Source organism: Saccopteryx leptura, chromosome 1 (genome assembly GCF_036850995.1).
Source record: "Saccopteryx leptura isolate mSacLep1 chromosome 1, mSacLep1_pri_phased_curated, whole genome shotgun sequence".
In the NCBI taxonomy this organism is placed as follows: Eukaryota; Metazoa; Chordata; class Mammalia; order Chiroptera; family Emballonuridae; genus Saccopteryx; species Saccopteryx leptura.
This window is the reverse complement of record NC_089503.1, coordinates 54,556,480-54,582,038: the sequence shown is the minus strand read 5'-3', so window position 1 is coordinate 54,582,038 and position 25,559 is coordinate 54,556,480. Positions and strand designations below refer to the sequence as shown.

Below are 25,559 nucleotides of genomic sequence, written 5' to 3'. Positions count from 1 at the left end.
TTGATATCAGGTAACAAGATACCTCCAATTTTGTTCTTTCTCAAGATTGGTTTGGCTATTTGGGGTTTTTTTATGGTTCCATTAAAAAATTGTGAAATATTTGTTCTAGTTCCATGAAAAACACCATTGGTATCTTGAGAGAAATTGCATTAATCTATAGATTGCTTTGGGTAATATGGACATTTTAATGATGTTAACTTTTTTTCTATCCATGAACACCATATATGCTTCCACTTATTTGTATATTCTTCATTTTTTTTCTCCAATGTCTTATAATTTTCTGCATCTGGTAGATTACTTCTCTGTATTTTGTTTAGTTATTTTTCTGATAATTTGTCCTAATCTTTCACTTGGGACATGTTTTTTTGTCTCCTCATTTTGGCTGCCTCCTTATTTCTATGTATTAGGTAATCTGCCACATCTTTCAGTCTTGGCAGAGTAACCTATGTAGTAGGTGTTCTGTGGGCCCCAGTGGTGCAGTCTCCTGTTAACCTCATTCGGGTGCTCCAGTAATATCCCTTTTGTGGGCTGTGTGTGTTCTCCTGTTGTAGTTAAACCTTTATTGACCCTCATGAGGAGTGTCTAAAATGGCATTGACTACAGCGAATAAGCTGTTGTATGGGCCCTGATTTCATGGAGCAAAATCCACTTTAGCAGGGCTCTAAAGCCAGCTGAGTCTGTACATTGTGTGTGTGTTTGTGGCATTAATTTGGTGGTGCTCTGGTGTGTTCAGAAGCTGGCTACCTTGTGTGTTATTTATGAGGCCTCTTGGAAGAGGCTCTGATGTAGGCTAGATCAGCCACTCTCCGTGTCTGGCTCAGGGTCACCTGGTAAAAGGTGCAAAGTTATCTGTGGTTGGTAGTGCTTTTGCTGGGCTTGGAGAAGCTATGCTGTTAACAAAGGTCAGCTGCCATTAATACTACACTAGGGTCACTTAGCAAAAGATAAAGGACATGATGATGTCAGCACTGTTTGTTTTGAGATTGTGGGTCTTTGAGAGATTTTAGGAAAATCTGCAGTGTGGATGACAGGCAGTTCCTTGTGTGGTTTATTCTCTGAAAGAGATTTGGCCAGAGACTTGAATTGTGTAGAGTGGGATCTCAGGGAATCACTAGGGAGGGGTAAAGTAGTGTTAGCTAGGTTAATGGAGACACCGACTTGGTGCTGGCCTGCACCTGCAGGCTGTGTAGTGGTAGAGTTCAACAAAAGAACAATGGCACCTATCGATACATGAGTCCCTGGGAGAGTTGCTCCTCCAGCTCTCAAACTGAAGCCAAACAATTCAGTTTCTCTCCATATGTCCCTGGTGCTTTGAAAGCTTTTGTTTATTCTCTGAAGCTTAGGACGAACTCTTGTGAGTAGGGGCCTTTAAGAAGAACCTGTTTCTGCAGCAGCCTTGCATCTACCTGACTGACACCCTGCTGACTTTCACAGCCAGATATTGTGGGGACGACTCCTTCTGGCATTGACACTTCTGGCTGAAAAATTTGGTGTGGACTGGGACTCCTTGTTCCTCAGGTGGTACTTCTGTAGCCAAAGATATTTCTCTCATCCGTTTTCTGCCATGCATGCATGTGGTATCAGCCCTTTCATTTCTGCCCCTCTTACTGGGCTGGAGGTGGCATCTTTTTTATATTTTTATTTATAGGAGCTCTGTTCAGCTCATCTTCTTATGATTCCCAATGGTGGTTATTCTATAATTTAGTTAAATTTTGATGTGGTTTCAGGAGGAGATGAGCACAGTATTTACCTTTCTAACATTTTGATTGGAATTCTATCTTTTTGGTTTTTCTATAGTTATGTCTTTGAATCTAAAATATGTCTCTTGTAGAAAGCAGTAATTGAAATAGTTTTTACCTAGTCCAACTATCTTTGACTTTTATTTTTTGGGTTAGAACAATAATATTTGATGCAATTTTCAAGTAGCTCTACTAATTTATGTTGTGTTACTTGCTTCTATATGTTGCCTCCAATTTTCATTGCTTTTTTCTCATTAACTACCTTTTATTGAGTTCAATGCATATTTATGGTGTAAAAGTTTAAATTTTATTATTTTATGTTTTTGTGGCTGTTGCTCATCTAATTACAGCGTGCATCCTATTTTATCATGATCTTCCTCAAATTAGTAAAAATTAATTCCAGTCAAATATAGATACTTTCTTTTAACATTGCTTTGTAATATTCCAGGAACAACACAGTGATATTTTAATGTGGGCAGTTGATTCAATATGGGTCCATCCCATTCAGGCCTCAGAATATTTTGGGAAGACGTTTTCTCTTTTTCTCTGGAATTTATGTGAGTATATTCATATTTCCTTCCTGAACTGAGGATACAATCAATACAGAAGGCATAAATGGAATTTGGAGATTGAAATAGACCAGACCCTGATGACAGTGTTCAAGCTTCAAAGTTAAGCTTTAGTTAAAGTTGCAACTGTTTCCAAAAATTTTTTTCTATATAGTACTTCATCTACTTTTAATTATTTTTTTGTCATATAAAACATTAAAACCTGAATATAGAGAGGAAAGCAATTGTGTGTATTTGTGTAGACCCAGGGGTTGCCCTAGTTTTTGGTGTCACGAAAGAAGTTAGTATGAGATAAAGGAGACCAAATATATTAGTATATTTCTGTTCAAAGAAATAAATCTGTGATGATGAGGAAGTCCAGATGACTAAAAACTGTTAACAATGTGGCCTAAACTGACTTGGTAGAGATAGAAATACAGATAAATATTGTAAGGTTTAAGAAAGTGACTGAGTGGATATTGGTAACATGGACAAAGGGATATAAGAGAGGATACGGTTTGGTTGGTGAAGAGTAAGTTGCACATGAGACATCCTAAGTTACTGGTTCCTGTGGCTTCTTTAATTGACAATATATTTAAGATACAAAATTAAATAAAAATGAATGCTTGGAAATAAATCACATGTCTGTGTGGAATTTAGAGAGTGGATGAGGTCATTCATAGCATATAAAATGAGGAGAGACTTGAGAAATGCCTCCATTAATACATTTGTTTGCTTGTACTGCTCAGTAGAAGCCATGTAAATTTCATGAAGAATTCAATAACAACTCATCTTTTATTCTCCTAATTATGTCATAATGCTTGACAATTAATAGAACATTACATTTATGTTAAATGAATGAACAAACCATAAATTATTCAAGTCATCTCATGAGGAGCCCCGGGAACATGGGGAAATATCATGGGCCTCATGCTTTCCTCATAGATATGTCTCATCCCCAGGTACTAGAAGCCTCCTGCTGTGCTTCCAGAGGAGTCAACGTTGTTTCTATATTTTAGGAAACCTGGCAACTTGATGTGACTCTTCTGGAATGATTGGCCTAGGTCTTTCCTTTACCTTTTTGGCTCTCATATTGGGGTCATCTCTATTCCCATTACATCAAGGGGTGCTGGGAATGTGAAGAAGATTTATTAGTGAGGAGGACTTATTACTTCTTAACTTGTGTTTTCTCTTTTCTCCCTAGGATGTGAATGGCATCATAAAAAGGTATGTGTGGGAGACCAGAGATGGTCATTTTTTGCTATGAAAAGGAGATTTAAATTAGTTAAATTTATCTAGTGATTAATTACAATAAATTTTTTTCTCAGGGCAGGAAAATATGGATGTTGATATATCTTTAATTTCTGTTCACGTATCATGGTTGGAGCATTCTGTAACTATTTAAAATGTACCAGATTTTATATATGGAATTTTTGTGGGGAAAGTTGGAGAATTTGGGTCAGTAACAGTTAAGGATAAAACATTGGAAAATCAGACCCATGTGACTTCATAAATTTTATTTACCCAATGTGTCTGTATCAAACTCAGGTTCACATATTTCATAGCTTCTTGATAGTGTGTAGATTGTGTTAGTCTACATGCCAAGCACACAGAATTGGTGACTACTTCCTCATTTTTAAATTTCTGTCTTTGAAAAAGAAGAGACCAGTTGTTTCTACATGGTTCTCTTCATTTTCCAAAATCAGACTTGCATAACAAAGAATATTTTGGCTTGGTGCAAACTGTTGATCAATCTTGATCACATACTTTTGAAGTCAGACTGAAGGGCATCGTATTTGTGTCTAAATTGCACACCTACTTGGCTACCTCAATTTTTTCCAAGCACATGAAATTCTGTCTACTACTAGTATGGTATTCATAATGTCTTCTTTTCCAAGTGCTATATTTCCCCCCCCCCCCCGCCCCAGATAATGTGAAATCTCACTATGTTGTTCTGGGGACCTTTCTATTAGGAAGTAGAATTTAAAGACCTTGGTCCTCCCAAGACAGCAATCCCTACTTGAAATATCTTACATAACCAGGAGCGAGAATCTACAACCTCACTCTCTTGTCATGGCCCTGGGAATCTTTATTCACACAGTGGCATTTCTTTGCTTTAAGTTGTTTTAAAGCACTATATTTAGCATTTAAAAAATCCACTATTACATGTAATTTTATATAATTTTTTGGAGTTAGAGAGGGATAGGTTAGTTATCATTTTGGTGGAAATAAACTGTGCTTCTGTGAAGTCAACACCTTCCCAATGTCTCACAGAAAGCAATAGGAAAGTAGGAAAAAGCACCACATTGCTTCTGGCACCAAGGTCAGTTGTGTACTCTCTCTTTTCTCAAGGTCTCTGTGAGTAGGGACTGAAGTGCCCAATTAGGTGAATAAATAGAAATCAGTTTTTTTTCTGAGCAACTAAATTTGGATATATGGGAATATTTTTCTGTCATCCCTAGGAGTAAGAAGTTCACTCTGAAGATACCAAAACTCTCTCCAAGAAATGAGTAAGAGTTTCTTTACAGAGAAGAACACTGGTAGTGTTTAATGATGAGGAATGCTAGAGCAGCTCAGTGGCTGTAGGATTCTTGTGATGGTGGGGGTAAAAGAGGGAGGAGGGATCAATTTTTAGGTGTGGTTAGAGGAGACAAGGAAAATGGATTTTATGTTCTGATGATCTAGTTATATTTAATGCAAAATGGCCAACTGCTTTGTTCACCTCTCATTCTTCCATGTACCACCTCACTTAAACCCCAGTCTTTCTTCTAATCTGGAGAGAAAAAAGATTTTAGTGCTGATTCTTTTGCTTATATCTAAAATTATGGATTTTTATTATTTCTGAACTGACCGATGTGCAATCCTATTGAGATAAGCAGAAATCACAGTATTATGAAGTTACCCTGTCCTCATCTTTCAGTATTTTACATTGTCTCTCAGGTCTCATGTCTTAACACCCCTGTTTTTCCTCCCAGAACACACATACATACTATATTTTCACAGTATTATACCTCTCCCCATGAACTGACCTACGGTTCTTTCAAGTTCCCACTCATTTTATTCTTAAGATCCTTCTACAATGTCACAAATAAAGGTACATCATACTCCTCATTACATCCTGTAATTTCTTTTTTTTTTTTTTTTTTTTGCATTTTTCTGAAGCTGGAAACAGGGAGAGACAGTCAGACAGACTCCCGCATGCGCCCGACCGGGATCCACCCGGCACGCCCACCATGGGGCGATGCTCTGCCCATCCTGGGTGTCGCCATGTTGCGACCCTCCTGGGCGTCACCATGTTGCGACCAGAGCCACTCTAGCGCCTGGGGCAGAGGCCATAGAGCCATCCCCAGCGCCCGGGCCATCTTTGCTCCAATGGAGCCTTGGCTGCGGGAGGGGAAGAGAGAGACAGAGAGGAAGGCGCGGCGGAGGGGTGGAGAAGCAAATGGGCGCTTCTCCTATGTGCCCTGGCCGGGAATCGAACCCGGGTCCTCCGCACGCTAGGCGGACGCTCTACATCCTGTAATTTCTTTACAAGGGATATGAACCTGATCTTTGCAATGATATGGCCAAGGAAATCTATGCAGATAGAGACAAGTGAGACGTACCTTACTTACATTGGTTGTGGTTTTTTTTAGGTGAGAGGAGGATAGTGAAACAGACTCCCACCTGTGCTCTGACCAGGATCCACCAGAAACCACATCTAGGGCCTATGCTCAAGTACCAAACTATTTTTAATGCCTGATGCTGATGTATTCCAATGAAGCTATCCTCAGTGCCCAGGGCCATGCTCAAACCAATTGAATCACTGGCTCTGAGAAGGGAAGAGGGAAAGAAGGGAGAGAGTGAGTGAAGGAGAAGCAGATAGTCATTTCTGTGTACCCTGACCAGGAATCAAACTCAGGACATCTATATGCTGGGATGACACTCTATCCACTGAGCCACCAGCCAGGGCCACATTAAATGTATTTTGAACCTGAGACTAGCAATTATAAATTTGGTGTCCTGAGCTCACAATTTATTACATCAGGGGAAAATTACTGAGAGGTAGATGTATCAGAGAAATGTGCCTAGATCTTGGGTGTATGTAGTGAACAAGGGATTAAATATGATGAACTTTGTTAGACTTAATGTTAACTTTTTTTAACATTTCTACTCTAGATATCCATCTAAATATGGCTACTAAATTATAGAGTTTCTGAATAGTTTGAATATAAGATTTTTGTGGATTCTGCTGCCTTTGATTTCTTGAGCTTAACCCTTTCTCCGACTTCCTCCCTAGAGTGTTTGGGTTTGCCTAAACTATGACACTGGCACCGTCTCATTTTTAATGTCACAAACCATGGGTTTCTTATTTATAAATTTTCTTCCAGTTTCTTTTTTCAGGTAATTTTTTTTTTCATTTATCAGTTTTATATCATGTATTGGTTGGTCCCTAGGCATTGTGTTCTCCAAGCTTTTAAATCTCTTACACTCCCGCCCACTTTTTTGTAATGCGTTTGGCCTTGGGTGCAACTAATGCATTGAGTTAATCGGCTGTATTCTCACTAACTTTTACTTGCTGCATTCCCTTCTTTCTACATTTCAATACCCTTCATTCAACAATAGAGCATACAGCTTGCTTTGTGTCATATTTTTCCCCAATATCTTATTTTCAGTTTACTCATGATGTTTCTTATTGATTAATCAGTGAAAGAGAAAATGGATAATGTATACTAGGAATGAAAATTTTATGTCTACAGTGTCTGAGTCCTGTCTCTTCAGATATGAGCAGTGTAAGCAAGAATAAGATAATTTGACGCTGATTTTATTTTTTTTAAATAATCCTAGTATAAAAACTGTACCATACTTAGGATCATTGTGAGAAGAAAAATGCCATTAAATATAAAACATGTAAGTGTCTCAATTTAATAAACATTTTCTCTGCTAAATACTAAAAACTATGATCTGTGTCCGTCTCATGAAACAAGTTTGTGATCAGGACAGTATTACATTTGCAGAGAGGTAAGAGTTAACAGAAAGAAAAAGAAAAGTCAGTTCTTGGCTGAAAATGAGATAGCAAGAGCATTATTTTTGCAATGATGTTCCCACTAATTCAGAACTTGGTGGGATCCCCATGTGTTTTGGCATTTTTATTCCCAACTCTTCTCTCAAACAAGTAGGAGTTAAAATAAATAAACAATTAATTAAATAAATAAATAAGATTGTCTGGACAATTATTACCTTCTCTCATTCCTGAATGTCCATAGAAAACGCCAACTTCTTCACTTTGGATGATCTTTGATTAAAACAAAGTTTTCCCAGGTGAATATTTTCAATGTGTGTGAATATATAAATGCATATTAAATTTATCTCCTAAATTATCTCTTTGACTTCTGCCTTTTCTTCACCCCATTGCTATGAGAACTGAGGCTATAACCTCTTAGCATTATTCAACAGTGATTGACAAATGAATTCCAGGGACATTCATGTCTTTTCAGGTACTGGAATGCCAGTCCTCCAATTCAGGATGAAGTACTGATTACCAGAAAAAAAATATCTAAATTTTTATATGAAACGTTTTTCATGTCTTTGACACCACTGTCAAGACTCCTGAAACTCTGTTTTTGATAAACACATGCACACACACCATGCACTTACTCACAGGCATACTTTTGTTTTCAGTTGTTTTCTCCTGGTCGTCCTCACTCTTTCCAGTGGGCCAACAGTCTATGACAGTCCTCAGGAAGAAAGAGAAGACTGTTCTACCAAATCAGTTTATCCTAAATATAAGGTTATACTTCTGTATTATCACTCTTATACATGAATCTCTATACATTTATACCGATACTCTTAAGTTTTTTATTACTGTGGCATTAAAAAATCTTGAAATTGGGTAGGTAAATCTCCCAACTCTGCTTTTCTTTATAAAAAAAAATTTAATGGAAATAATTCTATTCAATTCTATTTAAAAACAATTCTATTCTAAATTAGTTGTTCTCTATGGAGATCTTTATAAGCACCTCTGTCCCAGGGAAACTTTGGAGAATTTTACTGCCATCTAGTGAGTACAAACTAGTCATGCTGCTAACCCAACTACAAAGCACAGAGCAAACCCCACTGCAATAACCTGGGCCAGAAACACTGTCCAATGAGCACAGAATTTTCTATGAAAAAATTTTATATCTTGTTAATTTTTATTAAAATCCTGATGGAATTTTATAAAGTGAGTATATAACAATTATCTAAGAAATGCTCTGTATGGAACAGTTGTTTGTCTATTCAACCTCATTCAATTTTTTCTTCTCTTCTTTGGTAACCATTTCTTGAATTACCCTTTGAAGAAACATCTTTACCCTCAACCAGTGTGGTTGGTTAGGGTTGATATAATAAGTACCATCAAAGATGTATATGTATCTCAATTCTAGGTAAATCAACATATTCAATTCATATAAGTTTATCAATGTTGCAGTAATTATTTTAAGATACATATCTGACCCAATTCAGGGCAATGATTTGTATGCCTTAGAATTTTACTGGTATGACTAGAAAGAAAAATCATCTTTTCTGTTAGGTAATATATTAAAAATAATCATTTATTTTATTTCATTTTTTATTTTATTTTTTTAGTGGAGAGGAGGGAAGATAGTGAGGCATGTGCCCCAATGAGGACCCACCTGGCAATGCTGTCTGTGGCCATTGTTCATGTATTGAGTTATATTTAGTGCCTGAGACTGATGTACTCAGACCAACTGAGCTATCTTCAGTGTCCAGGGCTGACAGCTTGAATCAACTGAGCCACTGACTGTGGGAGGGGAAAAGGGAGAGGAGGGGAAAAGAGGGGAGAAGCAGATGGTTGCTTCTCCTATGTGCTCTGAGTGAGGACCAAACCCAGCACATTCATACACTGGGCCAATGCTCTATCTACTGTGCCACTGGCCAGGGCCAGGAATTATCATTTAAACCAGAATATTCAAGTTCATGTCATATAGACTACAAAAAGAAAGTCCGTATAGCATGTAGAAAATAGAATTATGAAAAGATATTAATGACAATATTTTTTCCCTAAAAATCTAGCTATGATCAAAGTTATACCTGCTCCCCGAGTTTCTCATTTATCTTTTAATTTAATACCATTTTAGCGGGGTTTTTTAATATGAAATAACAACAAAAAAACTAATAGAGATTAAAACTTTTTAAAAGATATACAGCCGATGACATCAGAGTAATGGCGTGGTAGGAAGCGATACCAATAAATCTCCCCCAAAACTCAACATGATCTTTAACTAGAAATGGAAAAAACTATCCTTGGAGCCTCCAGATGTTTAGCAATACACCCGAAGGTATGGTCGAGCGAAAAATTGGCTAAATATATAATCAAACCCCGAAGGAAATAGGGAGTAAGAAATGCTCCGCCTTCCTCACTAACCTAAACAGGGCTGCTTTCACTGGGAACTGAGACTATAGAAACTAAGGTGGGCAAAGGGGGTGAATAGATCCAGGCCGCGGCACAAACGGCCGAACCAAGCTGTGGCACAGAGATCCAAGCCGAGGAAAAACTGTGCCTGTGGCAACCCAGTCAATACAAGCTAACACTCGTGCCAAACCCAGACAAAGAAAGACAAGCGGGGCAGCCATTTTCCCCAATCTCTGTGTCCACGCGGGCAAATAGTGGGTGAGAGATTCCTCCGAGTGCCTCAGCAGTGGGCGCCTGTATTACCCCACAGAGAGGCAGAGTCAGGGGCCTTTGTGTGGGCCGAAAGCGGAATCTCTGGACTGCCCCAGTGCCCTGAAAAAGCCATGCATGGGGAGGGAGCGAGAGCCAATTCCAACACTGGAACTTTTCCGTGCGGGCGGGGGTTTCACTCAGAGGGTGAGGCGGTTGGCCTGATATCCTGGTCTGCGCGCATAGATAGTGAGCAAGAGTTTCCTCCAAGCGCCCCGGGAGTGGGCACCCACACATGTTACTGAACAGAGTGGCAGAGCCAGAGGTCTTTGAGTGGCAGAAGCCCCGCCTGATTATGCTAGCAGCTCTGACTGACTGAGCCATACCCAGAGTCCTGTGCTGAGTGAGAATAGAGTGGGGAGTTGCCAGCTCTTTGAGCCTCTTACTATCCAGCAGTGGCAACAGCAACCTCATAGCTGGATTATCAGGCTACTAATTGAGGAAAGAAAGACTAGGAGAGAGGCTCCAGGAACATGGACTCTCTCACTGTTGGTGCCTATAAATGCTAATAAGCCTCGACTGCCAACGAGACTGAAGCACAATACATGACATCGCCATAGAGACTTATCAACTGCAAACCTCTACCTGAGTGTGCCAAAGGGGCAGAACCCGGGGTACAGAGTCACCGACCAGGAAGAGGGAGAGAAAAGAAAAAGCAAGAAGATAACCTCTCAAAATCAAGAATAATCCGCAGACTTTATAACCTATCCCATTTTATTATATTTGTTTGTTTGTTTCTCTTATCTTCATTCTTGATTTTTTTTTCCTCCTCCAATTTGGTCATTTAACTCTCTGCGGGTCTTACTCTCTCCTCCCTTGAACTACACTACCCATAAGTGTTACATCTCCCATTATCTTTTCTTTCCTCTTCCTTTCTCTCTATGAGGGTTGCACTCCAAAACCCTTAACTCTCTCTCTCTCTCCTCTTTTTTTCTTTTTTCTTCTTTTAGTGGTTCCCTCTTTTTCTCTCTCTCTCTCTCTTTCTTTTCTCCCTCTATATTAGTTTCTTCCTTTCTCCTTTACATCTCCTCTCATTCAAACCTCAATAATGAACAAATTATCTTTCTGGGACTCAAACTTATGTTTGTGGCATTTTGGGGGGTTTTTACTTCACCTTTTTAACTCACTAGCAGTGCTGCCATCCCTGGTTCTCCATTTTATCTAGTTCTTGTTCCACTAAATACAATAGTAACTTTTTAATTTGTCCCCCCATTTTCCTGTTTCCCTCTTATTCCTCTCATCATAACTCTTGTTTTTAACTTTTTTTTTGTGTTTTTCTGAAGCTGGAAACTGGGAGAGACAGTCAGACAGACTCCCGCATGTGCCCGACCGGGATCCATATGGCATGCCCACCAGGGGCGACGCTCTGCCCACCAGGGGGCGATGCTCTGCCCTTCCAGGGCATCGCTCTGCCATGACCAGAGCCACTCTAGTGCCTGGGGCAGAGGCCAAGGAGCCATCCCCAGCACCCGGGCCATCTTCGCTCCAGTGGAGCCTTGGCTGTGGGAGGGGAAGAGAGAGACAGAGAGGGAAGGGGGGTGGAGAAGCAAATGGGTGCTCCTCCTATGTGCCCTGGCTGGGAATCGAACCCGGGTCCCCCACACACCAGGCCGACGCTCTACCGCTGAGCCAACCGGCCAGGGCCACAACAGAGAATTTAAAATAGAAATCCTAAATATACTCAGAGATATACAAGAAAGCACAGAAAGGCAATTTAGGGAGCTCAGAAAACAACTCAATGAACACAAAGAATATATTTCCAAGGAAATTGAAACTATAAAAACAAATCAAACAGAGATGAAAAACTCAATTCACGAGCTGAAAAACAAGGTAACAAGCTTAGCTAACAGAAAAGGCCAGATTTAAGGTAGGATTAGTGAAATAGAAGACAAGCAACTTGAGGCACAACAGAGAGAAGAAGAAAGAGACTCAAAACTTTAAAAAAATAAGCTAGCCCTACAGGAATTATCTGACTCCATCAAAAAGAATAACATAAGAATAATACATATATCAGAGGGAGAAGAGAGAGAAAATGGAATGGAGAACATACTCAAACAAATAATAGATGAGAACTTCCCAAGCCTGTGGAAAGAAATAAACCCTCAAATTCAAGAGCAAACAGAATTCCGAGTTTTCTTAACCCCAACAAAACTACTCCAAGGCACATCATAATGAAATTGGCACAAACTAACGGCAAAGAAAAATTCTCAAGGCAGCCAAGGAAAAGAAGAATACAACATATAAAGGAAGGCCCATTAGATTATCATCAGATTTCTGAACAGAAACTCTACAAGCTAGAAAGGAGTGGACCCCAACATTTAAAGTCCTGAAAGAGAGGAACTTTCAGCCACGAATACTATACCCATCAAAGCTATCCTTCAAATATGAAGGAGAAATAAAAACATTCACAGATACAAAAAAGATGAGGGAATTTATCATCAGAAAACCTCCACTCCAGGAATTATTAAAGGGGGTTCTCCAATCAGATACAAAAAACAAAAAAACAAAAAAAAAAAAAAACAAAGCCATAAGTCAAAGCTCCAAGAAGAACACAATAAAACCAAATTTAAACTGTGACAACAGCAAAAAGAAAGCGGGGGGGAGAGGATGTAGATTAACAGTAACAAAGGATGATGGAGTTCAAAAGTACTCACAAAATAGTGCACTATAATGAACAGGGTAGGAATGATTTTCATTACTTAAAGGTAACCACCACAGAAGCACATGATTTAAAAAAGATATCAACAGAGGAAAGATGTATGGAATACAACCAAATAAAAACAAAACATAGAAAAATGAAAGAGAAGGATGAAACAAGACACAAAACTAACAGAAAGCAATCTATAAAATGGCAATAAGGAACTCACAAGTGTCAATATTACACTAAATCTAAATGGATTAAAATCACCAATAAAAAGGCACAGAGTAGCAGAATGGATTAAAAAAGACAATCCAACAGTATGCTGCATACAAGAAACTCATCTAAATAACAAGGATAAAAACAAATTCAAAGTGAAAGCCTGGAAAACAATATTTCAAGCAAATAACATCCATATAAAAGCAGGCGTAGCAATACTCATATCTGATAATGCTGACTACAAGACAGCAAAAGTACTCAGGGACAAAAATAGCCATTTCAAAATGGCTAAGGGGACACTGAATCAAGAAGACATAACAATTCTTAATATATATGCACCAAACCAAGGAGCACCAAAATATATAAGACAGCTACTAATTGACCTTAAAACAAAAACTGACAAAAATACAATCATACTTGGAGACCTCAATACACCACTGACGGCTCTAGATTGGTCATCCAAACAGAGAATCAACAAAGAAATAGTGGCCTTAAACAAAACACTAGAGCACCTGGATATGATAGATATCTACAGGACATTTCACTCCAAAGTGACTGAATATACATTTTTCTCCAGTGTACATGGATCATTCTCAAGAATTGACCATATGTTGAGCCACAAAAACAACATCAGCAAATTCAGAAAAATCGAAGTTGTACCAAGCATATTTTTTTATCATAAAGCCTTGAAACTAGAATTTAACTGCAAAAAAGAGAAAAAAAATCCCACAAAAATGTGGAAACTAAACAACATACTTTTAAAAAACAAATGGGTCAAAGAAGAAATAAGTGCAGAAATCAAAAGATATATACAGACAAATGAAAATGACAATACGACATATCAGAATCTATGGGATGCAGCAAAATCAGCGATAAGAGGGAAGTTCATATCAATTCAGGCCTATATGAGCAAACAAGAGAGAGCCCAAGTGAACCACTTAACTTCACACCTTAAGGAACTAGAAAGAGAAGAACAAAGACAACCCAAAACCAGCTGAAGAAAGGGGATAATAAAAATCAGAGCAGAAATAAATGAAATAGAGAGCAGAAAAACTATAGAAAAAATTAATAGAACAAGGAGCTTGTTCTTTGAAAAGATCAACAAAATTGACAAACCCTTGGGAAGACTTACCAAGGAAAAAAGAGAAAGAACTCATAAACAAAATCCAAAATGAAAGAGGAGAAATCACCACGGACACCATAGATATACAAAGAATTATTGTAGAATACTATGAAAAACTTTATGCCACTAAATTCAACAACCCAGAAGAAATGGATAAATTCCTAGAAAAATACAACTTTCCTAGACTGAGTCAAGAAGAGCAGAAAGCCTAAACAGACCTATTAGTAGAGAAGAAATAGAAAAAAACATTAAAAACCTCCCCAAAAATAAAAGCCCGAGGCCCTGATGGCTATACCAGCAAATTTTATCAAACATTCAAAGAAGACTTGGTTCCTATTCTACTGAAAGTCTTCCAAAAAATTGAAGAAGAAGCAATACTTCCAAACACATTTTATGAGGCCAACATAACCCTCATACCAAAACCAGGCAAGGATGGCACAAAAAAAGAAAACTACAGACCAATATCTCTAATGAATACAGATGCTAAAATACTAAACAAAATACTAGTAAATCGAATACAACAACATATTAAAAAAATAGTACATCATGATCAAGTGGGATTCATCCCAGAATCTCAAGGATGGTTCAACATACGTAAAACGGTTAACTGTAATACACCATATCAACAAAACAAAGAACAAAAACTACATGATCTTATCAGTAGACGCAGAAAAGGCTTTCGATAAAATACAATACAATTTTATGTTTAAGACTCTCAACAAAATGGGTATAGAAGGAAAATATCTCTACATTATAAAGGCCATATATGATAAACCATCAGCTAACATCATATTAAATGGCATACAACTGAAGGCTTTCCCCCTTAAATCAGGAACAAGACAGGGTTGTCCACTCACTCCACTCTTAATTAATGTGGTACTAGAGGTTCTAGCCAGAGCAATCAGACAAGACAAAGAAATAAAAGGTATCCATATCGGCAAAGAAGAAGTCAAGGTATCACTTTTTGCAGATGATATAATCCTATACATCGAAAACCCCAAAGAATCCACAAAAAGACTACTAGAAACAATAAGCCAATACAGTAAGGTCACAGGATACAAAATTAACATACAGAAGTCAATAGCCTTTCTATATGCCAACAATGAAACATTTGAGAACAAACTCAAAAGAATAATCCCCTTCACGATTGCAACAACAACAAAAAAATACCTAGGAATAAACATAACAAAGAATGTAAAAGACTTATATAATGAAAACTATAAACCATTTTTAAGGGAAATCAAAAAAGATATAATGAGATGGAAGAATATTCCTTGTTCTTGGTTAGGAAGAATAAATATAATCAAGATGGCCATATTGCCTAAGGCAATATACAAATTTAATGCAATTCCCATCAAAATTCCAATGACATTTTTTAAAGAAATGGAGCAAAAAATCATCAGATTTATATGGAACTACAAAAAACCCGAATAGCCAAAACAATCCTAAAGAAAAAGAATGAAGCTGGGGGCATTACAATACCTGACTTCAAACTATATTATAGGGCCACGACAATCAAAACAGCATGGTATTGGCTGAAAAATAGACACTCAGACCAATGGAACAGAATAGAAAACTCAGAAATAAAACCACATATATATAGTCAAATAATTTTTGATAAAGGTGCCAACAACACACAATGGAGAATAGGAAGCCTCTTCAATAAATGGTGTTGAGAAAACTGGAAAGCCACATGGAAAAGAATGAAACTGGACTACATTTGTCCCCCTGTATTAAAATTAACTCAAAATGAATCAAAGATCTAAACATAAGACCTGAAACAATTAAGTACATAGAAGAAGACATAGGTACTAAACTCATGAACCTGGGTTTTAAAGAGCATTTTATGAATTTGACTACAGTGGCAAGAGAAGTGAAGGCAAAAATTAATTAATGGGACTACATCAGATTAAGAAGTTTTTGCTCAGCAAGAGAAACTGATAACAAAATAAACAGAAGCCAACTAAATGGGAAATGATATTTTCAAACAACAGCTCAGATAAGGGCCTAATATCCAAAATATACAAAGAACTCATAAAACTCAACAACAAACAAACAAACAATCCAATAAAAAAATGGGAAGAGGACATGAACAGATACTTCTCCCAGGAAGAAATACAAATGGCCAACAGATATATGAAAAGATGCTCATCTTCACTAGTTATTAGAGAAATGCAAATTAAAACTGCAATGAGATACCACCTCACACCTGTTCGATTAGCTATTATTAACAAGACAGGTAATAGCAAATGTTGGAGATTCTGTGGAAAAAAAGAAACCCTCATACACTGTTGGTGGGAATGTAAAGTAGTACAACCATTACGGAAGAAAGTATGGTGGTTCCTCAAAAAACTGAAAATAAAACTACCTTATGACCCAGCAATCCCTCTACTGGGTATATACCTCAAAAACTCAGAAACATTGATACGTAAAGAGACATGCAGCCCCATGTTTATTGCAGCATTGTTCACAGTGGCCAGGACATGGAAACAACCAAAAAGCCCATCAATAGATGACTGGATAAATAAGATGTGGCACATATACACTATGGAATACTACTCAGCCGTAAGAAATGATGACATCGGATCATTTACAGCAAAATGGTGGGATCTTGATAACATTATGCGAAGTGAAATAAGTAAATCAGAAAGAACCAGGAACTGCATTATTCCATACGTAGGTGGGACATAAAAGTGAAACTAAGAGACATTGATAAGAGTGTGGTGGTTACGGGGGGAGGGGGGAGAGGGAGAGAGAAAGGGGGAGGGGGAGGGGCACAAAGAAAACTAGATAGAAGGTGATAGAGGACAATTTGACTTTGGGTGATGGGTATGCAACATAATTGAACGACAAGATAACCTGGACATGTTATCTTTGAATATATGTATCCTGATTTATTGATGTTGCCCCATTAAAAGAATAAAATTAAATTAAATTAAAAAAATTAAAAGATATACAGCCAACTGGTGGTCAAGACTTTATTGGCATTAAAGGGTTGAGACTAAAGAGAGGGAAACCAAATATATTAGTATATTTTTGTTCATAAAAATAAGTCAAATAATGTTAAGATGATGGGGGAGGAAGATGGCTAAAAAAGCTGAGAAAATGAACTGGACTGTCTTAATGCAATATTGGAATTCAGAGTAAGATCACTTTTTAAGACAGGGATGCAGTGGATATTGATAGCATTTTAAACAATGTAATGTAAATGATTGAGAAACAGTCAATTACATTTTAGCATTTTTTGTTGTTGCTGGTTCCTGTGGCTTATTTTATACTTACAAGTTGTCAAAATTCCCGTCGAGTAGTGTGTAGGTGGTGTATAGAGTGAGTAGGGAGTAGACAAAAAAACATTTGCTTGAAGTACTAGTTTGCCTGTTCCTGGAACAAAAGAAAGTATTTGTCTTGAGGACTGTAATTATTAATTATTCACCTTTGATTTCCCAGAGCCTAGAATGATATCAGACAAATAGACTTTACTTTTATTTGTCTCTAGAAAATAAAGGCGTAATAAATAAAAGGCATCTTCTCATGAATGAATATTAAGAAACAGTAGGTCTCCTTTCTTCCTGTTAAATATATGTCATCTCCAGATCCTTGAAGCATCTTCCTAACATCCTCACAGCAGTCCTCTAAGATGGATGATCTGGCTCTTATCTGTACAGTTTGTCTCCATGTATATATTCTGACCATCTATTTATTCACATTGTACCAAGGGAAGCTAGAAAGTGAAGAGGAAGGTGAATAAAATTTTGTAAGGTAGAAGGGTTTAATACTTCTTTGAGGGTTGCCAGACATATAAAGGATGTGGATTAAATTTGAATTTCAGATAAATGACACATCATTTTTAAATATTGCATTGCTCATGATTATCCTAAGATATATTTGCTACTTATTCCAAAATTAAGTTTTAACTAACTTTTTAAATTTTCTAAGTCTGGTAAACTTACATTTGACTTACATTGTCTGTCTTCTATCTTTAATGTGATGAAGTCATAAGAAGGTATGTGTGTGAGACCAAACACTGTACTTTTTTGGTGCGACCTCAGAATTATAGCTTTAAGTGTAATCTTGAATCAATCATATATATATTTTTAATTCCAGACCTAGGAAATATTGGTATTACAATGTTGTAAATTAATAATGAGAGCTGGATATCTTTAATGGTAGAGAATTTGGTTGATGGGCGGTAACAAAGTTTGGGTCTATAGACACATTAGAAATAAGGGGTTGTAGTATCAGAGCTCCAAGATTTCACTCATTTTCGTCATACCTTACTGTCTGCCTCAGTTCTTGTTTCATACTTTATAGTTTCTGTCACAGGGAGGGTCTTATCTTCTTTATCTAAAAGACTCCCATATTTTTCACAAGAACAGTTCTGCAAGGCAATGTTTTTTGGATTGCAATAAATTAATAAATAAACTCAAGTCTTGGCTTTAGTCCTAGTGTCAATTATGAATATCTTTTTGTTTATACATATTTTGCATCATGTAGAAAAAAGCTACCAAAATTAAAAAAAATGTTTAAAAAAAAAAAAAAAGCCTGACCTGTGGTGGCGCAGTGGATAAAGCGTCGACCTGGAAATGCTGAGGTCGCCTGTTCGAAACCCTGGGCTTGCCTGGTCAAGGCACATATGGGAGTTGATGCTTCCAGCTCCTCCCCCCTTCTCTCTCTCTCTTCTCTAAAAATGAATAAATAAATTAAAAAAATGTTTAAAAAAAAGAAAGAAAAAGAAAAAAGCTGCCTTTCTTTGTCTAAATTTGCCTACCCACTTGGAAACATCAAGCACAGGAAATTCAAACCACTATTAATTTGTCTGCCATAACTTTTCTTTTCCCAAATATTTGTAATGTTTCCCCAGAACATGTGACTCCATAATGTTATTCTCAGCATCTGTGCTTGGATAACAGGCTTAGGAGACCCTTCAGATTTTCAATACAGGAACTGCACATTGATAACTTAAAACTCTCAATAACCGGGTTCTAGAGCCCCTTCACTGACCATCTGCCTAGGAAGCCATGTCTATTCTATATACGCTTCTTAGAGGAACCTCTTAGATGGTAGTGACTTCTTCATATATCAAATCCTTTCTAAGAAGGCACCAAACATTTAAAGGCAGCATTATTTTATCTAATATTATATCATTTTTAAAAAGCAGAGAGTCTGGGATTATTTTTTTATTTTATTTTATTTATTTATTTATTTATTTAATTTATTTATTTTTTTTAATTTATTTATTTCATTTTTAGAGAGGGAGAGAGAGAGACAGAGAGAGAGAAGGGGGGAGGAGCAGGAAGCATCACCTCCCATATGTGCCTTGACCAGGCAAGCCCAGGGTTTCGAACCGGTGACCTCAGCATTTCCAGGTCGATGCTTTATCTACTGCGCCACCACAGGTCAGGCCTATTTATTTTTAATATATAATAAAATACTACTCAGCCACAAGAAATGATGACATAGTATCATTTACAACAACATGGATGGACCTTGATAACATTATACTGAGTGAAATAAGTAAATCAGAAAAAGCTAAAAACTTTATGATTTTACACATAGGTGGAATACAAAACTGAGACTTATGGACATAGATAGGAGTGCAGTGGTTACCAGACAAAGAGGGTATAGGATAGGGTATAAAAAGAGACAAATATAAGTTGGCAAAAAATGATTTTATTTTGGGTGATGGGTATACATAACCGACTATTCAAATGATGTGGAGATGTTTAACTGAAACCTATGTACTCTTATTTATCAATGTCATCCTGTTAAATTTAATTTTCTAAATAATTTTTTTTTAATTTTAGAGAGAAAAATTGAGTTTCACAAGAATTCCTTCCCAAGGTCACATGTGGATAAATGGAACAATAGACATGAATACATTTCTTCTGGTTCTGTCAGGGTTCCAACTCTCCCTCTCTTAGGCTCTTCAGAAAAGAGGATTGAGTGAGGAGGCATCCATGAAGAGAAGGTGAGGGAGACAGTAGTCTTGGAGAGACACAAAGAAAAAAATGTGGGAATCATTTTCTTTTGTCTTTCTCAGAATGAGATCTGGACATTAAGATAGCCCAAAATTGTTTCCAAGAAAGTGAAGAGTGCATTCCAAGTTCCAGAGTTGAGTGGGATGCTGCAAGAATTGGACGTGCAGAGAATCTAGTGAAGGATGTGGATGTGGTTGTGGGATTCTTGTAATTTCAGAACAGAATGGGAGAGTAGATGTTATTTCTATATCAGAATAAAAGGGAAAAGGTAGTCCTGAGAAAAGTGGATAAATATCCTGTGATGAAGATGTGAACGTATATAAGGTAGAATGGCTAGGCATCCTCTCATTTACCAGGTGACAGCCTCACAGGGCAACGTTCCCTTGTTTCCACTCAGGAAAATGATAGGCTTCAGTGTTTCCTCTTTTGCTTTTAACATCATTGAAAACTTTTGTCATTTCAGATCTCAAAGAGCTTTCATATTACTGGGGTGAGAATTTACAGGGTCATCAAATAACCATGTTCTGATCTCTTTTTAGAAGTGTGGTGACTATTAGGTAACTTAAACTTAGTTACTTGTGTTCCTCCCAAACATGCATACGTACAATAGTTCTTAAGTGATCTATTCATTTCTGTCCCATTAACTCATGTTCTTCCCAGTCAATTTCCATATTCTTTCTCACAATGCCACAAGACACACAGGCCCTATGTAACTGGCCTAATTGTGTAATTTTCCCTACAGTGGACTTGATGTTGAATGTACTCAACGTTCTTTCAAATGTTGTTTCTGTGGATCAGAGACAAGTGAGAGTTGGCTTTCATGTATGTTTAAGAATGTGTATCTATGTAATTTTTCTGCTTTTAATGTCTTAGGCTCCCAAAACTTCTCTTTGGGAAAATATTACTGGGAAATTGATGTGTCTGGGAAGATTGCCTGGATCCTGGGGGTATACAGTAAAACAAAGTAAGCTAAATAGAACACAAAAGCTCTGAGTTTGTTTTCAACCCAAATGCAAATTACTCAAATGTTTACTCCAGATACAGACCTGAAAATGGCTATTGGGTTGTAGGGTTACAGAATGAATCTGAGTACAATGCCTTTGAGGACTCTTCCACCTCTGATCCCAAGGTCTTGACTCTTTAGATGGCTGTTTCTCCACATTGTGTTGGAGTTTTCCTAGATTATGAAGCAGGCAGTGTTTTATATTTTAATGTTACAAACCATGAGTCACTTATCTACAAGTTCTCTAAATGTTACTTATCTCAGACTTCTCATTAATATTTTAATTCTCAGAACTCTTCAGGCATCATCACCCTGTGCTTACCAAGGTCCTGAACCTTCTCTTTTTCTCAACCACTTCTTGCAGTGCTCCTTGTCCTGGGGCACACCTCATGCACCTGAATTCATCTGCACCATCTGACCACTTCTTCCATTCTTTCTCTTTTTATTTAGAATGATTTTGCATTAATTAGTTTGCAAGGGCTGCCCTAACAGTGTATCACACACTAGGTGACCTAACAAAAATAGAGAAGGGAGATTGGGCTTCATTTTGAATATAATATGGAAAGATGGAAATTTATAGCCAATGAGCAGGGTCAGGAGTTAGTAAATAAAAAATATTACTAGGAAGTAGGATAACTGTTTGCTAAAATGACCTGACCAAATCTTTGCAGAAGGCAAGCCAGGGTGATACAATGTTGAAGTTGGTTAGAACAGGGGTGGGGAATTTTTATTAAACTGAATCAATAAGAATTTGGCTAAAATTGTACAATGCAGAGATGGACACCAGAAGACTGGAAGTTATGGTTAAATGAGAAGAAAATTCAGAGGACCCAGACTAAAATTTGGTAAAGGAGAAAACCTTTGTCCCCACCCAGGCTCCCCTTCCCAAACCTGACCATAATGGGTGTTTTCAGGACTCTACAAAGGTCTATTATGATGGCCTCCACTGCTGAATATATGGATATTATCAGTATTGGTATGTTATCTATGTACCTTTGCTGGGCTTTGCCCTGAACCCATGATGGGAATTGCTACAGAAGAACATTTTTATGGGACATGTAGAGGCCTGTAAACTTATGTGATCAGCCCTGGTTGGTTGGCTCAGTGGTAGAACATTGACCTGGTGTGTGAAAGTCCTGGGTTCAATTCCTGGTCAGGTCTCACAAGAGAAGCAACTATCTGCTTCTCCTCCATTCCCCTGCCCCTTCCCCCTTTCTGTCTCTTTTCCTCCTGCAGCCATGGCTCAATTGATTCGAGAGTGTTGGCCCCAGGTACTGAGGATGACTCAGTGAAGCCTTCACATCAGGTGCTAAAAATAGCTCAGTTGTGAGCATGGACCCCAGATGGGCAGACTATCTAGCCCCAGACAGGGGTCACCAGGTGGATCCTTATTGTGGCACATGTGGAAGTATGTCTATCTCTCCTCCTCTCACTTAAAAAGTAAGAAAGAAAAACCTATGTGATCATCTGCCTAATGCCATTGGGCTAGCTGTTTGGTTGGGCCTCTGGGGAACCTCAGACTGGCATTGAAAACAAGACCCCCTGTGGAAAAGACATATTGGGATAAAAATCAGTTCTGCTTCTAATGAGTTTTTTGTTACCCATGTGGATGCTCACCAGAGAGGCTCCCATGATTGCCCAAGAAAATACAGTGTGTCCGTAAAGTCATGATGCACTTTTGACCGGTCAAAGGAAAGCAACAAAAGATGATAGAAATGTGAAATCTGCACCAAATAAAAAAAAACCCTCGCAGTTTCTGTAGGATGATGTGGCAGCATGTGTGCATGAGCAGATGATGATGTAACACTGTGTATACAGCAGAGTAGCCCACGGCCATGCCAGTTGAGATATGGACGGTACAGAGGAAAGTTCAGTGTGTTTTGTGGCTCGCTAAATTCGAATCCATGACTAAAGTGCAATGTGAATATCGGCGCGTTTATAACGAAGCTCCACCACATAGGAATAACATTACTCGGTGGGATAAGCAGTTGAAGGAAACCGGCAGTTTGGTGGAGAAACCCCGTCCTGGTAGGCCATCAGTCAGTGACGAGTCTGTAGAGGCTATATGGGATAGCTACCTAAGGAGCCCTAAAAAATCTGTGTGTGAGCCCACATCGAACTGCACTGAATAGGTATGAAACTGGGAGAGTTTTCCTTTTATTTGGTGCAGATTTCACATTTTTATCGTCTTTTGTTGCTTTCCTGTGACCAGTCAAAAGTGCACCATGACTTTACGGACACACTGTATAATCAATGAGAAGACCATGCCTATCTATTAATGTGAAGACTAAAGTGTTCACCTGAATTCATGAGAGGATAACCCTTGAAAATCCAGATGTTATCTCAGATTGGGCCTATACACATGGACTGCCACTGTGGTAAGAACATGTTGAAATAGCATAAAGAAAGCTGTCCCACCTATCAGATTCTGGCCAAGGCTAAAAACACCACCAGACTGAGATTCCCCAAGTCAAAGAATGGGTATGTTCTTGGCAGGTAAAGCATACTGCCTCACATTGAGCTTCCAGTTCCATCAGAGGACAACAATAAAAAAAGAAAGTTCACTGTATCTTTCTTGCAGGTGGCACTTTTTTGCATTTGATCTAGACATCCCTTGCATTCCATTGACTCAAGCCACACTATCCAGGCCTTACAATACTATATATCTTTCTTGTTCAGGTTTCCTGAGCGTGTTACATCTGATAATGGCCCTGGATTTGCTGATCAAGCTACACATCAGTGGGCTCCATCAAGGGTTATATGACAGACTCTTCATGCTTCAAATCACACCCAATTCACAAGAACACTGAGGGTAGGCTTATGCAGCTGATGGGGGAGGACAAGACAACCCCAGCCTGCGTTATACATCTCAGGCTAGTAATCTGGGGTCTCACGGCAACATTTCCCCAATATTTCTACTTGTCATTTGTGCCATGTGAGAATAGGCTTTCTGCCCTCTTTCTTCAGTTGTGTGTTCTTCTTTTTTTTTTTTTTTTTGTATTTTTCCAAAGCTGGAAACGGGGAGAGACAGTCAGACAGACTCCCGCATGCGCCCGACCGGGATCCACCCGGCACGCCCACCAGGGGGTGACGCTCTGCCCACCATGGGGCGATGCTCTGTCCCCCCAGGGCGTCGCTCTGTTGCGACGAGAGCCACTCCAGCGCCTGGGGCAGAGGCGGAGGAGCCATCCCCAGCGCCCGGGCCATCTTTGCTCCAATGGAGCCTCGCTGCGGGAGGGGAAGAGAGAAACAGAGAGGAAGGAGAGGGGGAGGGGTGGAGAAGCAGATGGGCGCTTCTCCTGTGTGCCCTGTCCGGGAATCGAACCAGGGACTTCTGCACACCAGGCCGACGCTCTACCACTGAGCCAACCGGCCAGGGCCCTGTGTTCTTCTTTTAAAATTTTGACCTCTCTAAGTTTGTGGGAGATCTTACAGCCCTTTCAACACCTTTCTAAAGTTTCAGTTAAATAGGGGATTAAAATGACTACTAAAAAGCAGGAATGGGAGATACATTTTTATGTTAACTGATTCTTAAACATGTTGTGTCTATTTGATTAAGTGGTCTAAAAAAATTTTTTTTTTTGGTATAAATGCTTTTCTCCTTCTTGCATATGATCCTTCTGGACCAAAAGTTCTGGAGAGAATAAAAATGTGAACTTCATTATTAAATGGGGCATGTCAATAACAACAACAATAAAAAAAGAAAGTTAAAATCCCGGTACCTATGAAGACATAAGGGTGGGGGTGGGGGGGCATTAATGATCTTTCAGAACTGCTCCTGAAAGATTTCCCCTTCTCCTGAATAAAAACCAGTTGCAGCCTTTCCAAGTTGCTATGAGCACTTTGGATTGAAACTGAGTGCTGAGTTCACAGTTCCACAGCTCTGACTATGAGATGAAAGGGGATGAGTTGGCTCTCGCACTGTCCTCTCGGACACTTTACTTACAGATGTCATCCACACTCACCAGGCTGATACACTAATGTCGTAAAGAAGAGAATCTGAAGCTGAGGCTGACTGCCTGTGTCAGTTCTGAAGCCAAAAGCTGAAGGGAATTATTTCATTTAGTCTGGAAACCCATGGTGAAGGTTACATACTGCTTGGGGTGCCCTCACATCATGCACTCTGGTTCTAGGGAACCACATGTATCCCTGAAATTATACTCTTTGTATGTATACACCAACTATCCTGACATTGCCTCATCCCTCCAGAAAGCTTCAGGTCTGTGTTATGATCAGAACTGTACTGTTCCTGGATTAATAGTCTTCAACCAGATAAAATAAAAACATTTTTTTTTAAAAGACTGGAAAATTTTAATTTATTTTTCAGTATTGGTACAAGTTTACACAAATAGACTAATTAAAAATACCTCAAATACAAGAACATACTTATGCCTCTGAGAATTTGTCTCAACTGACTGTGTCTGAATGGTCTTTCCAATCTCCATGGGACTCAATATCCACAGACTACCACAACCACCAAAGTACATTTCCTCTCAAGGGAAAGGAGTCAATATGATTTTCTTCCCTTGTCTGGGAATGAGAAATACAGGGGCTCATATGATCTGAGTTGAATTTCCTAGGAATAAAAGGAAATGCATAAATGTTTTCA

At 38.4% G+C, this 25,559-nt stretch overlaps 1 pseudogene; it reads left to right on the top strand.

The window, feature by feature from the left end:
• LOC136388011 (E3 ubiquitin-protein ligase TRIM22-like) overlaps window positions 1-21,283 on the top strand; it is a 28,327-nt pseudogene extending 7,044 nt beyond the window's left edge.
• The last annotated feature ends 4,276 nt before the right edge of the window (window positions 21,284-25,559 follow it).